Below are 19369 nucleotides of genomic sequence, written 5' to 3'. Positions count from 1 at the left end.
TAAGCCCACCAGGAGTGATCCCTGAGTGAACCAGGAGTAAGCCCTGAGCACCTCTAGGTGTGGATCAACCCACTTCCCATTACCACTCCCAAAAAGAAGGGAAAAACTATATGAAATAGCCTATTAGGGGGACAAAAATTTAAAACCTAACAACCTACACAGATGGTGAGGCTGTGGGGAAACTAACACTTCTATTGCTAGTGTTTCATTAACACTTTCTGTGCTAGTGTTTCATTTCACATTTCCTTTGTAATCTTAAAAGCATCCTGGAACACTTTGAGAGTTTCCAAATACTGTTACTTCTTTAGCTTCTAATTTTAGTTTAGTACTGAGTTTTGTTTGTTTGACTACATTGGGCCTGTATGCAGGGACTGGTCCTAGCTCGGAAAGAGCCCAAGGGTAGCTCCAGGATTCAGGCGGTCATGCAGCGCTAGGGGCATCTAACCTGGGCCTCCCACACACAGAGCAAGTCTGTCTGTCTTTCTGTCTTTCTGTCTGTCTGTCTTTCTCTCTTTCTCTCTCTTTTCTCTTCTCTTCTCCCTTCTCCCTCTCTCTCTCCTTCTCCCTCTCTGTGTCTCTGTCAGTCTGTCTCTCCTCTCTCCCTTCTCCCTCTCTTTGTCTCTCTGTCTCTCCCCTTCTGCCTCTTTGTCTCTGTGTCTGTCTGTCTTTCTCTCTCCTCTCTCCCTCTCCTCTTTCTCTGTCTCTCCCCTTCTCCCTCTCTGTGTCTCTGTGTCTGTCTCTCTCTCACTCCTCTTCTCCCTCTCTGTATCTCTCTCTCACACACACACACCTCCCTTCTCCTTCTCTGTGTCAATGTGTCTGTCTGTCTCTCAGTGCCCCCCCCCCCCATTTATTTCAAAGAAAAAACATACGCACTTATTTTTAAGAATCCCCAGCAAGGGCAGGAAATATTCAACATTTCTAAAATAGTGCTTATTTTATTTTGGTTTGGGGACAAGTGTCCAGGGGCTCTGCCTGGTTCTGCTCAGGTAGTGCTGAGGGGCCGACCACAAGTGATGCTGGGGATCAAACTGGGACCAGATGCATGCAAGACAAGCACTTGCTTTCCCTCCTGTACAATTTTCCCAGCTCTAAAAATGTGGGGGTGGTTTTTTTTTTAACTCAGATGTGCACAAAAGTGTTTCACAGAGAATAATCCAACCCATCCCCCACAGCCCACTCTGTCACAATGGTCTTTCTGAAATCCTGCCCAATTTCCTCTTACAGGAGGTTAACGGCTCAGAATTGATTCTCCTTGGAATTTGTCATTATTAACAGACTGTTCGGAACAGAGATCCAGAAAAGGTAATGTGCAAGGCTCTTTCTTAATGAGGTTAAAGAGAATCCTTCTAAAAGCCAACCCACAGCAAAGCACTATTAACTGCTAAAAAAATTAATCATTATTTTCATCTTCTATTGGGAAAATAGTTCAATTACATTAAACATGAACTTCTAATATCCACTAGTGATTTTTGCTTAACTCACTTTCATGATGCTTCCTTAAATTTCAAATTCCATCATTCCTTCTATGTATTTTATGTCTTTATTGAGGCACTGTTCCTGAGTTGTCCTATGGAATTGAGCCAACTCGATACTGTGTCCAACTAGATTCTCGTCTCCTTATAATCTGTTGTCATTCTTTAAGCAATGTCTCACTTTTTTAGAAAAACTAAAGTATCACTAACATTATGTAAGTTTTAGGTAGCATATACTCCTCAAGTTGTTAACTACAAGAAGCTCTAACTAGGTTCATCTTATATAACTTTACATGATTTCATCATATAAATTTCCATAGGAAAACCTTAATAAAAAGAGTTGATATTACTTTACCAGTATTTCAACACCCTGTATCTCCTGATATGCTGCCCTGAGAGACTTAATGCCCCTAGTAAGGTATTCCTGCCAAACGGGAAAACCATCATCCACTCACTAGAAAGCATCACATAAACCAAATTAGAGGCAACTCTACAAAATCACTGGCCTATGCTTCAATATCATTGTCATAAAAAAAAGTGACAAAGGAAATGTCTGAGATTAAAGGAAATTTAAAAAATAATCTGCCAACCAAATGCATTCCATTCCTGAAAGTTTCCTCTGCTCTAAAACTACATAATTGGGGCAGTAGGTGAAAACAAGTCTGTAGATCGGGAAAGATTAAATCAATGTTAATTTCCTGATTTCGTCAACTGTATTGCAGCTGCATACAAAGAATATCCTTGTGTTTTTTTAGAAAATGCACTCCTAATTATTTAGGTACACAAGGGAGAAGATTACATCTTATTCTCCAATAATTCAGCAATAAATTCAGGGAAAGCAAAGGATCATAGTAAAAAGCATTAATGTTCGGGGTATCTGAGTGAAAATTTTATACTTTCTTACATTTTTTCTGTTGTTTGTTATATCAATATAAACAAGATAAAAATAAAGATAATGGGGGGGGTGGTCTAAGGGTGTCTAAGTAGGAAAAATACTTCCCATGCAAGCATGAGGCTGTAAGTTCAATTCCCAGTGCCTCCCACATATAATAATCTTGGAATTTTTGCTGTTTGGGACCCCCACCCCCACCCCAAATACCAAACTGAAATGTATGATCTCTGACCCATGGCAGCCAGATATGTGCAAACACCATAGTTAAAGTATGCACCACCCTGGCATGTACTTGCAACTAAAGAAGTATCAGCACCACAACCAGATGTGCAACCCCCAGTCACCACTTTGAACAACTAAAACAAAGATTAGGGAGAATTAAGCTTTAAGGGAAGATCTTAACACAGTTCCTAGCACAACATCTATATTCAAATAAATACTCTTAGATGTTGCTAATATAATCTCTAAATTCTGTGCAAAAATAGGTTTCTTTATTCAAGAGATACATACCTGTAAAATGGTAACACTGGGTGAGAAGCGAAATAATATAGAATGAACGCATGCATTTAAACATACTTACACAAATACAATGTAAATGCATTGAAGGGGGGCACTCTTTCTAGTTAGTACTGAATAGCATAAGTAATCCTTTCTTATCACTTCATACTTATAAGCATGAATCACTTTTACTTTTTTCTGAAAATTATTCTTAGATATTAAAGGAACAGTCCGTAATCAAGGAAGGAATGAAGTAATTTTCCCTTACCAGTGCCCTCTCTGCAGACCTGCATTTGGCTACTGTACTTGAGAGCTATATTCTGTGCCCCTTTGAATTTCACATATTAAAACCGGAATAATCAAGTGTCCATTGAAAAATATTCCAGTTAGTCTCACCACATCACCTGTGTTGTTAAGAGAGTAGAATAGGGATCAGAGCTGTGGCTCAAAGATAATGCACAGCCTCATGTGTGAGGCCCTGGATCTGATCCCAGCACCACCAAAAAATAAAAAAGAATGGAATGAACATACACATCTAATTTTGCTTCTTCCCCCAAATCCCACTAATTGTACAGATGTTTTGTTAAAGACATAAACCCAGAGGATGGAGAAATGGGAGAAAAAATAAAAAGGTGAACAATGGAACATATTTCGATGAATGATAACCCACTGATACTGGTCATCTATCCAGCAGTAGAAAAAGTTGAAGCCCAATCCAATTACAGACAGAACTCCAAGCCAGAAACCTCAGACTCAGCGAAGAGGAAGTGAGGGGCAGCAGATAAAGCCGTTTTACAGCAACACTTGGATCCTTAGATCTCTCCCCCTCCCTAACATTAAAGGCTATCTCTGCAAAATGTGCAGCAGGTGCTCTCTGGTTTGGGGAGTGACTAGAATGCAAGGGTGTGAAAAAATGGGTAATTAAGTGAGCATGTTAGTACTGAGATCTACTGCCTATACCAGATCCTGCTCCATGCCCCCCCCCTTCCAAAACGCTAGCAGTTCTACATTGGAAGAGCTTCCCTAAAGGTACAAATGTCATTTCTACTACACTTTTTTGCATCCTCACAATATATTCCCAGAAGTGGTATTGTGGGGTCATATGGAAGCTCAATCACTAGTTTTTGAAGGAATGTCCAAATTGTTTTCCAGAAAGGCTGGACCAGTGGGCATCCCCACCAACAGTGAAAGAGCGTTCCTTTCCACCACATCCATGCCAGTACTTGCTGCTTCTGTTCTTTTGACCATGTGCCAGTCTCTGTGGTGTGAGATGATATCTCATTGTTGTTTCTGTGTTGCAAACCATAATGCCCAAAAGTAAAGAGAGAGTATGGGGGAAATTGTCTGCCAGGGAGGCAAGGGGAGGGTGGGTAAGGGAGGGTGGCATACTCGGGAGATTGGTGGTGGGGAATGTGCACTGGTAGAGGGATGAGTGTTTGATCATTGTGTGATTGTAACCTAAACATGAAGATTTATAACTGTATCTCATGGTGATTCAATAAAGTAAAATTTAAAAAAAGAGCTTTCCTTGCATCTACAAATACCCAGCACAATACATAAAAATGGTCATAAGGCACATTGCTGTGAAACCTCAGAATACTAGGGGTAACAGTAGAGATCCAACAAGCGTCCAGCATAAAGGGTCAAACAAAATGGAGGACTCACGTTAGCATCAAACTTCTCAGCAGCAAAAGAGGACCAAGAGGGGAGGGGAAAAAAATAATGTGTACACTCAAAGTTCTGAAGAAAAACATGCCTACAATTTACAATCAGCTAAACTATAGCAATAATTTAACTCTAAGTACAGAAAATAAAGACATTTTGACACAGAAAGGCTAAAGGGGGGAAAAAAATCCCTCCTATGACCTCTCTTTGGAGGGCTGAGAATTTAAAGCTCCTGCAATCTAAGAAAAAGATACAGTTCATACCCAAGGTAAAAATGGGACAGAAGAGCCAATTTACTGAGAAAAAGATACAGCTCATTCTAAAAGGAGGCCAGAAGAACCAATTTGAACCCCGTTTAATAATAACGACAACTTACTTCAGCCAACTTTTACGAACCAACAGCCAGGAACGAAGTTACTGCGATGAACATAACCCTGAAAGTGAACCAATACAACATTCAGTGCTGCCCAAAGAAAGAGTCTTCTAAAGAACTCAACTACTTAAATCCTCCCCTCAAAACCTTTCACTCTCTTCAAACCAATGATCCGCTTCATGAAGATCAGACTGTGCTTGAAATTCTAGTGAGAAATGACCTCAACCTTTGACATCAAAGGAGGAATTAAATAATAATAATAATTTAAAAGATGGGGGCTGGAGCAATAGCACAGCGGGTAGGGCGTTTGCCTGGCATGCGGCCAACCTGGGTTCGATTCCCAGCAACCCATATGGTCCCCTGAGCACCGCCAGGGGTAATTCCTGAGTGCAGAGTCAGGAGTAACCCCTGAGCATCGCTGGGTGTGACCCAAAAAGCAAACAAAAACAAAAATTAAAAAGATATGGGCTACGGAAATCAAGACATCAGACATCAGAGAAGTGCAGGAATATTGGTGAGTGAGGCGTCCGGGCCCCAGATGACAGCTGCACCAGGAGCAGAAGGCAGGAGCAAGCCAAGTGCCAGGCAGACTTTGCCCTGCTCTGTGCTGCGGCACCATTATTTCCATCTGACACAACTATAGAGGATGTGCTTCATATAAGCAGAAGGAGCCTCGATGAATAAGGAAGATAAGAGTTTCAACAATATAGGAAACAAACCCGAGAGGAAATAAAAGTGTTAAGGATGACCACAATCATCGGAAAGAGCAATGGAGCTGACCCAGACAGCAAGTCTCGGCTGAGAAGCTGCCCTGAATTTTTAGGAAAGAAAGAAAACATACAAATAAAAGTTTCACTTAAAATGGATAAAAAAAAACAGGGGAAATGTTCTCCCCGTTTTGGGTAGACGACAAAGTATTTTTAATATTGAAAGAATATAAAAGTGCAAGAATTATAGAAGAAACTTCAAAAGCACAACAATTTTGAAAGCAAATAATTACCAATTGACTCAACAAAGAGAATTCAGTAATTGTAATACGACGAAGACTGTAGGCTTGACCTTAGTTACAAATTCATTAATGATCAGGAGACAGAGCAAATAACACATTTAATTAAATTTGCTCATTTATCTATTTTGGGAAGAACGATTAACAACAGTGAGAGAGAGAGAGAGAGAATGGTGATATAAAAGGACAGAGATGGATTAAAAACACTGGCCAAAAGCAACCAAACTAAAGACTGAGTAGAACACTAGGTAAAATTATAGGCTTATTGTATTTTAAGCCTATAATTTATCAAAAGTTTATTTACTATAAGTTCTTTATACAAAGTTGCTGTATACATATATATGCACATGTATATACTCTCATACATATATACACACTGTATATGCACCCACACATACTAATTCCTTTTCTTATTCGAGACCAATAATCCTATTTAAGCAAGGATTCGTGAAGGTTGGATATCCTAAAAATAAAGTTCTATGATGCAATTTGATAACAGCAGTTTTATACTTCATAATTATAGAAAGTGTTCTAAAGACAAAATCCGTCTATACTGTATTCTGTTCATCTACCTCCATTTGGATATCCCTTTTATTCCTGTTTATTATTTCTAAACAGGTTTCTCAAAACAGTTTACATTTCCTAACTTCTCCAACAGGATGTTACTGATAAGTGATTAAGTTTCACCAATGAAATAAAACCATGGTATACAAAGTTTTCAAAAGCTCTTCATCCTTAAGATGTAGACCATCCCACCTCCATACCCTTCCTGCTGGTCAGCTATGTAGAAAATGGCAGGAGCAACTGTTGGTATTTTAGATTCTAAAGTGACTTTGGAGGGGGAAAACTAAGAGCCTTCCCTCTAAGAATAGGGATGAGACAAGGACGCCCACTCTCTCCACTGCTGTTCAATATAGTATTGGAAGTACTTGCAGTGGTGGTTAGGCAAGAAAAAGATATTAGGGCATTCAGGTAGGAAAGGAAGAAATCAAGTTCTCACTATTGGCAGATGATATTATACTATACTTAGAGAACCCTAAAACCTCCACCAAGAAACTCCTAGAAACAATAGACTGGTATAGTAAGGTTGCAGGCTATAAAACCAACACCCAAATGTCCATGGCTTTCCTATACGCAAATAATCAGAGAGAAAAAAGTGACATGAAAAAATAATCCCGTTCACAATTGTGCCCCAGAAAATCAAGTACCTAGGAATCAGCTTAACTAAGAACGTAAAAGAGCTGTACAAAGAAAACTATAAAACGCTACTTCAGGAAATTAAAGAGGATGTGAGGAAATGGAAATTTATCCCCTGCTCATGGATCGGAGAATTAACATTCTCAAAATGGCAATACTCCCCAAAACATTGTACAAGTTCAATGCGATCCCTATAAGGTTACCCATGACATTCTTCAAAGAAATGGAGCAAACACTCCTAAAATTCAGGAACAATAAGCACCCACGAGTAGTTAAAGCAATTCTTGGGAAAAAGAAAATGGGAGGAATCAACCTCCCCAACCTCAAACTCTACTACAAAGCAGAAATAAATAAAACAGCATGGTACTGGAACAAAGGCAGAGCTGCAGACCAATGGAACAGGGTTGAATATACTGACATCTCCCCCCAAACATATGATCATCTAATCTTTGATAAGGGAGCAAGAAATGTGAAGTGGAGCAAGGAAAGCCTCTTGAACAAACTGTGCTGGCAAAACTGGACAGCTACATGCAAAAAAAAAAAAAAGGGCTCAGATCTCTACCTAACACCATGTACAAAAGTAAGATCAAAATGGATTAAATCCATAAGGTACATTGAAGACAAGGTTGGCAAAACCCTCCATGACATTGAAGCTAACGGTATCTTCAAAGATGACACGCCACTGGCCAAGCAAGAGAAAACAGAGATAGATAAATGGGACTATCTTAAAATAAGAAGCATCTGCACCTCAAAAGAAACAGTGACCAAAATACAAAGACAGTCTACAGAATGGGAAAGAATATTCGCCCAGTACCCATCCAACAAGGGGTTGATATCAAGGATACACAAAGCACTGGTTGAACTCTACAAGAAGAAAACATATAACCCCATCAAAACATGGGGCAACGAAATGAACAGAAACATTCTCAAAGAAGAAATCCAAATGGCAAAAAGGCACGTGAGAAAATGTTCTACATCACTAATCATCAGGGAGATGCAGATTAAAACAACAATGAGATATCATCTCACACCACAGAGACTGGCCCACATCCAAAAGAACAAAAGCAACCTGTGTTGGCGTGGATGTAGCGAGAAAGGGACCCTCCTTCACTGCTGGTTGGAATGCCGACTGGTTCAGCCCTTTTGGAAAACATGGACGATTCTCAAAAAATTAGAAACTGAGCTTCCATCTGACCCAGCAATACCACCCCTGGGAATATATCCTGGAGAGGCAAAAAGTACAGTCGAAATGACATCTGCATGTCTATGTTCATTGCTGCACTGTTCACAATAGCCAAAATTTAGAAAAAAACCCGAGTGCCCGAGAACAGATGACTGGTTAAAGAAACTTTGGTACATCTACACAATGGAATACTATGCAGCTGTTAGAAAAGATGAAGTCATGAAATTTACACACAAGTGGTTCTACATGGAAAGTATCATACTAAGTGAAATGAGTCAGAAAGAGAGGGACAGACATAGAAACACTGCACTCATCTGGGGAATATAAAGTAACAGAATGGGAGTCAAACACCCAAGAATAGTGGAGATAAGTACCAGGAGGTCTGCTCCAGGGCTTGGAAGCTGGCAGCACATGCTGGGGGAAAAGGCAGCTCAGGTAAAGAAGAGAACACCAAGTAAAGGATGTTTGGAGGACTCGCTCGGGATGCGTGCTGAAAGTAGACTATAGACCGAACACAATGGCCACTCAATACCTCTATTGTAAACTATAAGACCCTGAAGGAAAGAGTGAGCAAAAGGGACTGCCCTGCTACAGAGGCAGGGTGGGGTGGAGTGGGATGGGGTGTGAGGGCTACTAGGATCATTGGTGGTGGAGAACAGGCACTGGTGAAGGGATGGGTACACGATCACTGTATAACTGAAACCCAAGCACGAAAGTTTGTAAGTCTGTAACTGTACCTCATGGTGTTTCACTAATTTAAAAAAATTAATTAAAAATAAATAAAAAAAGGGGCTGGAGAGATAGCACAGCGGGTAGGGCGTTTGCCTTGCATGCGGCCGACCTGAGTTCAATTCCTAGCATCCCATATGGTCCCCTGAGCACCGCCAGGAGTAATTCCTGAGTGCATGAGCCAAGAGTAACCCCTGTGCATCGCCAGGTGTGACCCAAAAAGCAAATAAATAAATAAATAAAAATTTAAAAAAATAATAAATAAAGTGACTTTGGAAAAGGCCAGTCTCCATGATGAGAGGAGCATTTCACTGCTACAGCACACCCCAGCACAGAGAGCACGCCACACCAACCCTAGACTCCTCCTGGTATTCCTGGAACTGAAATTAACTTCTGTGATGTCCCATCCTCCCATTATTTGATTACTGTCAAATCTAACCCTAATATGTGCTCGATACAAGTGGAAACGCCTTGTTTTCTTTAAGCAATTCTCCTCTGCGCCTAGCCAGATTCTCTTCTGCGTCTTCTCCCTCCCTGAGGATTCTGCTCAATATTCTACCCTGGTTCTTTTCTGCTGCTCTGCCACTATGCTCGAAGCCAAACATCCTAAAACATCATTAACTCTGTATGTCTAATCTTTCACTTGAACCCTAATATTATTTCCAGTTGCTTATCATTCCACTTATATGACACATAATTACATAGAAACATAACTTGATTTTTAAGACAAAAGTTAACTGTGATCGTGGTAATAGCAGTTTGCTGTGGTGGTATTAAATAAGCTAATATTAACTGAGCTCTTAACATATACCAGGCATTGTTCCAAGTCCCCGAGCCAAACCTCCCAACAATCCTACCAAGTGAAGAATGCTATCAGCATTCCACTTCACAAGTGAAGAAACCAAGACCCAGACAAATTAAGTACCATGCTCAAGGCACATAGTTAATGCACTGAAGAAATCATTCACACTAGACTTTCCAAAACTCATGCTGGTTAAAGCAAACACAGCACTTATTCCAAGGGTGCTATCTTATGTCTTCTCTAAGTTGTCCTCCACAACCACAATATGCTTTTAAGTATCCTCCATGCTAATACTATACCCCTGTAGAATAATACATGCACCGCCAAATATCACTCTGAAACAAATATGGTAAATATGCAAAATACTCTTTTGGGGACAAAGGCTATGACCATTGAGTAAAGACAAAGTAGACTTTTCTTGTATGTCTACATGTTCTGGAAGCAATTCTAAAAAAAAAAAAAAACCCAAATGATAGTTATTTTCTTGACCAAATGCAAGGTCCCCAAAACAGACCACTTTAAAAGACAGATCATCCATTTACATTACTTTTATTTTTATAGCACCAGATTTTTTAACTGCCACTTCAATTATTTAATACCTAAACATTTTATCAGCAATTGAACTTACATATTTAAGACCTCGAGCTCAAAACTCTAAGGTATCCTTAGACTCCCAACTCTATTTTAACCCCACACTTGTTGTACTTCCTTCATAAGAGCTATCACGTTTTCCACTTCTACATTATTCCACTAATGTAATATTGAAATAGTCTCTGGTCACTTCCTACTTGCGATTATCCCACAAAGCTACCGGGACAACCTTTCTTAAACACTGTTTTCATCACAGGTACTTTGCACAGAAGTGCCTTCAACTCAAGCAGTCTTCACCAAAGTGGCTCCGGCAGGAGGAGGTGAGGGGGAGAGGAGGTGGCCACATCTATGAAGAAACTCTGGGGGAAAGGCTAGGATGTTAGCCTCTCAGTGCAAATTGGGGGTGGGGGAGGAGGGAATTTCTGTTTGTTTCCTTAAAGATGGCAAATTTCTACAGAAGTGTAATTATTTTTTCTAAAAAGGGGATGGGGCCAAACTGCAAATAATTTCAGGTACCCCAGTGCCCAGGCTGAAAGCTATGGTGACTTCTCGGAGTCAGAGTGGGCAGCCTCCCCTTCCCATGCCCACCCCAGGTCACCCCACCCACACTGAGTACTTCCCAGAAACCCCAGTAACCACACCCAACTCTCATATCCGCTGCCATACCAACTCATCGACCCAGACAAAAGGCCTGAACTCTCTAGACTGCAGGCTGCACATAACACCTCCAAATTCCTCAATACTGATATTCCAGTAGGAGCACACCCATTAGACACCCATTAGGTGGGAAAAATAACAGAAAAGCCAACTACACTCAACAAACAAACACAGTAACACAGAAGGCTCACTAGCAACAAACAGCTCAGTAAATTCTTAGACAAGGACTTAACAAAACTGTGATGAGCTACAATTTGCACATGAAAAAAATTATTTTATACTGAGTTTTAACACAGGAGCTTTGTTATCTAATTTTCAGCTCTAGAATCGTACCAACAGTTGTGGATTTTGTCTACATTAAAATAATTTTTTTTTAAAAAAGTGATAGTGGCAACTCACTCTTTAATTTTGTATTTTTTAGTTCAAGAAGGACAAGTGACAGTCTCTCTAAAGGCGGCACAAACCCACAAAAGCACAAAACCCCTATGCTTTTCTTACAGGGTGATTCTCTGGGAGATGTGGATTCCACGCAACCACTGCTCTCCTTGAACCCAGTGAATATAGGAACATTTCATGAGATCCAATGAGAGGTCATAAATGTACATCAATTTTCACTTGGTCCTCTTAGAATGTTCATTCGGCAAACAGATGCCACCGCAATGTTAAGAAGCTCCAATGAGCTGTATTGTAAATTTTACAATAAATAAATTTTATCATTAACAAATAATAAATAAATTTCTTTGTATTTTATACAATGAAAAGTCTGTATTCTAGAGTCAGGCAGCACCTACTATCAAACACCCAAGTGAGAAGCCTCCAGTTCCAGCTGCCAGTCATCAAGTCACCACCAGCTTGAGAGTCTTTCTCGCTAAGACACACTGTCCTGTCTGAATTCCGACAGAATCAATAGCATAACAAAATGGTTGTTTTACAGCAAGTTTCAGAGTTGCTTTCTACATGACAAAAGGGAACCAGAAAAGCACACTTTCCCAGCTCAATAGCTTCAGATTAAATAAATGCATGCACACATGCCCTTAAATCAATCTTTTCTCAATTTTAGGAATCTAATCCAAGAAACTGGGCAAAACTTTTAAAATAAAGATAGTTTCAGAACAAGGGACAGAGTTCAGCAGTAGAGCATTTATTTTGCTTTTGTGAGAAGGCCCCGTCTTCAATCCCCAGCACCAAACACACAGTAATAACAATACCTATTATTATTATAGAAAATTTACTTAGAAAACAGTCATTCACTTCAAATATTTCCAGTTTAAGAGACTCTGCTAGATACCTAAGATACAAAGTAATGTAGCCCACAGTTAATCCAAATTGGGAGGAAAGGCATAAAGGCAGGTATACAAATAAAGTATAAATAGGAATGCAGAGTTAATTCCACTGCAAATAGTTATAGTATCATTTTAGACTTAAAACAGTTTTACTCATAAAACTCAGCAACAACAAAAATTGAACGACTCCTGCCACAAATGGGGTAAGAAAATAAAAGGACACTTTCCCAAAGAAGACATATAGATGGTCATTAAGTAGGCATATAAAAAAAGTGTTATCATTATTCGTGATTAGGGACAAGTAACTCAAAACCATACTGAGATATCATCTCATGTCAGTGAGAATGGCACAAAGCAAAAAGTCTGGAAACAGCCAGTGTTGGGAGGGATCTGGTGAGAAAGGAACTCTCAAACACTGTTGGCAGGAATGTCATCTGGATCAGTCTCTGTGAAAAGCAATATGGAGATCTCTCAAAAAAAACAGGAATAGAATTCCCACATGACTTTCTGGCATCTATCCCAAAACACAAAAACAATGATGTGAAAGGATATATATGCACACCCTGCCATCATAAAACTTAGTACAATAGCTAAGATATGGAAACAACTCAAATACCCAAGGACAGACAAATGGATCAAGAAGTAGCATATATACACACAATGGAATACTATGCAACTCTAAGAAAAAACAAAATCATGCAACTTGTTGCAATATGGATGGGACCAGAGGATATCCTGGTGAGTGAAGTCAGTAAGCAGAAAAAGTCTAGATACAGAACGATCCCTGTCATATGTGGGGCTTAGAGATACGAAGCAAGGTGGCAACAAAGGTGGAAAAGTAATAAGGCAATCAGAGAACTAATCCACACAAGAGAATGAGAAGGGTGGGGGAAGGGGAGTGGGAGCCTGAAAGAGAAGGGTGTTGGGGTCCTTGGGAGAGGGAGGTGGGTACACTGGTGATGGAATTATGTGCATAGGAAACCAGCACTAACAATACTATTAATCACAGAACCTCAATCAATAAAAAGTTTATGAATAAACACAACTCTACAGAAAAGAAGTAGGAGACATTTACTAAATGCTTTGAAACAGTCTTATTAGACAGTCTGGATTACTAGATAAGTAATTTTTGTTAAAGTTACTGTATTTTCTACATTTTTGAGAGTAAGCATTTACTACATTTAAACACACACACACACACACACACACACACATATTTTGGGGGCAAGAAAGATGTTCCAGTGAGTAAGGCACTTCCCTTGCTCATAGTCAAGCCAGGTCTGATCCCAAGATCACTTACGGTCCCCCAGACCTACCTGGAGTGATCCCTAAGCATATTGCCAAGAGTCAGCCCTGAGCACAGCTAGATGTGACCCAAAAGTGTCTAAAAAGAAAAAAAACTTTATGTGTTTAGAAGCACACTATAAATGAAGTCATTAAAAGACATCTATAACAAAAGTTGGCTTCATGTTTGCAAGTTGAATGTGCAAAATAAATTTCGTATTTAACAAAATTTTAATGTAATAGAAAGCATAAATGTGGTATTTCTTAACTTATAATGAATACTTAATTTTCTTCTTTTTACTAGCTAAACTTATAATGAATACTTAATTTTCTTCTTTTTACTAGCTAGCTATAAATATTTGCAATGGACATTATTATCTCCATTTTGGAGATGACAGGAAAATATCAACAGAATTATTGATATAAATTTAAGAGAACAGACGTAAAATCCAACTTCTCTGATACTTCTATATACTGATCTAGCAGCCTATAGCAAAATACTTAAAGCAACCAAACTGCAAGCCAATAATAACATTACAATATTCAAATTTCCTATGAGGCAAATCTCACCTGAGTGCCACATATTTTTTGCCTGTGCACCAAATTAAATGGTCACCAAACTGCCAAACACGTGTCTCTCTATGAACAGTAATCCATTCCCCTATATTTGTAGCTTAACCAGTGCTACCTGGAAACCACTGCCTGACACCAGAACCTGCTGTTTCCAGTGATGCTTCTCTGGTTTTTTGTTGTTGGTGATGCTGAGCGGGGTTGGGGCGGGGAGAACAGGCACACCCAGTGGTACTCAGGAGCCATTCCTGACTCTGTGCTCGGTACCTGGCAGTACTTGGGAGACCATATGCAGTGCTAGGACTCGACCCATTGCCATGGCTACAGCTGCCTGCAAGGCCAGTGCCTTAACTTCCTATACTATCTCTAAGGCCCAGTGCTTCTGTCTTTATCCCAATTCCAAACCACCCTTGCTTGACATGCAAAAAAAGCACAAGAGCCAAAAGGAATAACATACAGATGAGTGAATCTGAAGAATGGAAAACTACACAGAAGGTTACCAGTGAAAAGTGCTTAGCAAGCTGGGAACAACTGGTTTGTGTTTTTATTAAGAGGAGAAAATAGCCGAATGCAGGTCTACTGCTGCTGAGCAATGTCCCACAGCTTCTATCTATAGCTCTGACAACTGGAACTTCTCTATAATTCACTAAGCTCTTAGTAGTTTCCTAGGCTTTGTCCATCCAGCAGAGCTCATTAACAGAGAACTCTAAACGTTTCTACCACTATCTAAGAGCGCATTTTCTCATTCCATACCATAGTAGAAATGAGGTTCCCTTTCAAGATGTGACTTAGCCTCATTCAATTTCTTCTCACTTCGGGAGGCAGCAACTCAGTAACAAATACAACTCAACAGCTAGAGGAAATACCTAAATTATAGTTCAGATTAGTGGCTATCCTATGGGTGGCCAACTTAATACCTGGGCAAGTCATATTTATATAAATTTCTCATTAAAAATTTACACCTGTATTCTGGCACTAGTTCATTTACTTTTACTATGTCTGATGAATTCTATGTGTGCCCAGTCAACAATATGTCAGTCTTTGCATTCATTCTAGTGAGATTTTTGTGAATAGTTAACTTAGAGCTACTGAGGACAGGGTCACAGATTCAAACTCCATGTTGGCCAATTAGTTTTGCTGTGTTTAAGGGTTTCATGGTCACAGCCAATAACCTTAACCTTGGCTGACAAAGAAATACACTGATTATGTGAAGCATTGATGGAATGAATACTGATACATCATCAAAATCTGACTACTAGAAAAATAGCAATAAAAATTTTAAATGGTGATTAGCAATAATACCATCTATTTTTTTCACAAATGATGAGAAAAATAGATTCAGAATGATAAGACTTAGTTGAGCCTGTATCCATGCTTTGATCTGTCTGACTCTAAGTTTTAGGTCATTTCCACAATAAGATACACCATCTCCGGCATGTGCACTGACACAAGGCAATTGACAAAATGCCCCTGTAAAACACTATTTAGCAATGGGCTACAGAGGTAGCTCAACAGGTTACATTTTGCACAGAGGAGAGATGGGTTCAATCTCCAATCTCCAGCACCGCAAGGTCCCCTGAGACCTACCAAGTGTGACACCCCCTCCTCCTAGCAAAAGCACAGAACTGGCAGCACCCCCAAGCACTGCCAGGTCATGTGGCCCCAAGTCCCCTGTCCCAAATTACTAAAATTTCAGAAATAATAAAAATGCTTTTTAAAGAACAATTCAGCACAATCATTTCTAAGCATCCAATTGAGAACAAGAGAATATACCTTCAAAAAAGAATTTTTAAGTAAAAATAAAGTAACAAGTGTTTGAAACATAAAGAGCAACTCATTACAGTGCAAAATAGAATCTAAGCTATTGTCATAGCTTTAATATGTGTCTATAATGAAAAATTTTAAGTGGCGAGTTGCACATTCACAGGAGACATCAAAAAAAGAAAAGGAAACATTTCCTGAACATCTGCAACTGCAGATACTTATACTCAACATGGTGTTGTTTGAAAACATTAAAAACAAGTATTTCAATTCTTAACTATGTATTTACTTTAACCAACAAATCACTTCTTCTCTACCAGGCCTTCTCCTTTGTTCCGCTAAACTCTGCAGTCTTGCAAATAGACACACACCAACTTCACGACTGCACAACCCACCAAGCGAGGGTCACTATGTCTTCTAGGACCTACCCAATAGGCCGAACTACAGTTTATAAATGGGAAAAAAAATAAATGGAGGAAAATGCTTTATAATGCTCTAAAGTCAATCACCGATACTTGCATTTCAAGGAGAGAACTGTTCAGCTACAAGCTACAATGTGTGAGCAGGAAACTGCGAACTCTAAAGCACCAGCCCACAAGCAAATCCCAACCACCTTTTCACAATAGCATCTGAAAACCTCTGAAAATAAAAACATCAGGCACATGATCTTTAAATAATACACAATTGCTACAAACCAACAACAATAACAAAAAAGGTCACCCTTGCAATCTGAGATGGTCTGTTAGTAGTTTTTAAGTTGGGGGGGGTGGGGTGAGAGAAAACCATTCTCACTGTATAAACAAGATGGAATATCAAGAAAACACATACCTAAAATTGTCATCGGTTTTTATCATCATAGTCATTAATTACAACAGGTAAAAATAATGAGCACTTGTTTTAGGCACTCTGAGCTCTTTATGTTCACATCTCATTTAATCCTCACTGACACCTTGTGAGATAAATGCTATTTAAGAAAATAAAGTTGCTCAAAGAGATCAAAAATAACTTGCCCAAAGGTATAAAGTAGAAGCGACAGCTGCTGGATACTCAAATTGCTGGATACTCAAATATGTTCCGCGTTATATACTCAACTAATACACTGTTCGCATCCCTCAACCACATTCTGTTTCCCAATCAACAGTTTCAGAATAAAAACAAGACTAGGCAACTACTCCCGCAACCCATTCTTTAAAACTTTAACTCCAAAATCTCTCATCTCTAAGGGGAAAAGCCACCTGCTTTAGAGTCTGAGGGCTTACCTGCCAGAAAACAGATAGGGGGGACCTGAGCGAGAGCACCAGCAGGGCGCCAGCGTGGTAGTCAGCTGACCTGGGTTGGGTGCCCAGCACCCCATATGGTATTCTGATGAGATCCGCCAGGAGGGAGCAATCCCTGAGCAAAGTGCCAGGAGTTAAGTTCTGAGCACCGCCGTGTGTGGCCCAAAAACAGAAAAGAAAGACAACTCATGGGAATACTGATGCTATACTCCGAGTACCACCCATGAGGAAAGAGGCTCTAACACAGACACCTAGGGGCGAAGACACCCAGTGTTTGCACTCCAAGGCAAGCTGCACTGCATTAGAATCAGCTGGGCGCAGCATCAGGAAAGGGACCTGGGGGAGACAGAAGGCATCACTCTTAGTACCAGACTGGGGCACATCAAGAGCTTTGAGAGACGGGTCAGGAAGGTGCTGACAAAGGAAAAAGGATCTGGGGACTTATGGGGGGTGGGGAGTGGCATTTGCAAAGTGTGTGTCTGCACAAGTGTGCACAAGCGCGCGCGCGTATTTTGCGGGGAGCCAAGTCTACAATTGTTGTGGGTTATAGCGTCCGAGAAGAATCAGATCTGAGCCCCAGGGCAGCTCCTCGCAGCCAAGTGAGAGCTCTGAGTCCAGCTCACACTCATTCCCTAGGACCCGTGCCCTCTCTACCGGCTTGGTCTGAGCTTCCCGGGTCAAGGCCACGGCTGCGATCCGCCGCGTGGAGCAATGAGCGAGCGCGGATGCCAAGTGAAGTGCCCACGAGCGGGGCCTGGGGGTGGGGTCGGCGAGGGGGTTGCTGAATGGTGCTTTCTCACGAATCCCCCGTGTCCGGACCTCACGACACAGGAGCGGCTGGCAGACCCCAGCTCGTGTTCCCCCACGACTTTCAGCCGCGGGTGAACCCCCGAGGTTGCCGCAAGGCAGGGCGTGACAGTTTGGCTCCTCCCGGGACCCCGGTCCACCTGGAGGGCCGCGGTGATCGCGGGGAGCCGGGGGCTGCCCGAGACGGCCGGCCGGGACGGGAAGCGCGGTCCCCCGCGGACAAGGCTTGCCACCGGCCCGAAGGAAGCCCGGGTGGTCCCTCGGGGGTCTCCGGGGGGTGGGGGGGCGGGGCAGGGGGGCGCTACACACCCGCTCCGGACCTGTTGAGCCCCGGGAGAGGAATGCGCCCTCCGCGAGGAGTTCGGCGGGACGGCACAGCCCCTGCACCGGCACCGAGGCGCCCCGCCAACCGCCCGGGGAGCGGTGCCCTCCCCCGGGCGCCCCAAAGGGTGCAAGAGCCGGAGCGCGGCAGGAACCTCTGCCCCAGGCGGGGGCCCGCCCCGCGCATCACGTGAGAATAAAACCGCCCGGGACCGGCAGCCGCTACGGCGAGTCTCGTCCCCCGTCCGAGGGGACAAGAGGAAGCGATGGGCCCAACTAGGAATACGGAGGGAAAGAGGGAGAGGTGGGGGGCGGGAAGGGGGGCACAGAGCGGCTCGTTACCCGGGGCACCGTCGCTCTCCGCTTCCGCCGCCGCCTCGACGCCCGAGCTCTTCCGCCCGCGCCGCTGGGGCGCGCTCCAGGCCGCGGCTCCGCCCTCCGCCTCCCCCCCCACCCGCGCCCGTGCCGCGAGGCATTCTGGGAGTTGTAGTCCAGGGCGGCCTCTTGGTCACGTGTCGCGCTTCTGGCAAGATGGCGCAGATGACTGCGTCCTTGTTAGACTCACCTGGGAACATGCTTTTTTCCCCACACCCCACTCGGTCATTTCAACCCCTTCTCTCCTCTTCACTGTCCAGTTCTTGAAAATAGTCGTCCAACCGCGCCGTCTCCACGTCATCCTCTGCAACACAGCTCTTTTTTTTCCCCCCACCACTCTTGGTCAAAACCCATGTTGCCTTGTGGGTCCTTCTGACCCAACTCCCTGAAGGTATTTTCAGGACCTCTAATTTAAGCTTGAAGCACCATTTGATATTGTTGTATATTCTTCATTTATTTTTCGATGTCACTTGCCAAATTTTCCTTTTCCGACCATTCTTTGCAGTTTCAACGTCTTTTTCCAGCCCAGTTCCTAAGTATTAGTGATCCCAAGAATTCTAGGCACGAGGATGGAGGAAAGAACACTCTCATTCCTTCTCTGTGTGTTCATCTTAAGTCCCACA

At 41.9% G+C, this 19369-nt stretch overlaps 1 protein-coding gene across 3 annotated transcripts in view; it reads right to left on the bottom strand.

Moving 5' to 3' along the window:
• Positions 1-18820, bottom strand: part of R3HCC1L (R3H domain and coiled-coil containing 1 like) — a 101331-nt gene extending 82511 nt beyond the window's left edge. For 2 of the 3 annotated variants that reach the window (XM_056120538.1, XM_056120540.1), the window contains exons 1-2: positions 18714-18787; positions 4907-4964 (exon numbers count right to left, since the gene is read on the bottom strand). The gene's annotated coding sequence lies outside the window, so the exon portion shown is untranslated. Of the gene's footprint in view, positions 1-4906; positions 4965-18713 lie in introns of all 3 variants that reach the window. The other variant, XM_056120539.1, reaches the window with a different exon arrangement.
• Positions 18821-19369: the final 549 nt, after the last annotated feature.

Source organism: Sorex fumeus, unplaced genomic scaffold, assembly GCF_029834395.1.
Source record: "Sorex fumeus unplaced genomic scaffold, SorFum_2.1 ptg000043l, whole genome shotgun sequence".
NCBI lineage: Eukaryota > Metazoa > Chordata > Mammalia > Eulipotyphla > Soricidae > Sorex > Sorex fumeus.
The sequence above is the reverse complement of the archived record's forward strand: the minus strand, read 5'-3'. Positions and strand labels throughout refer to the sequence as shown.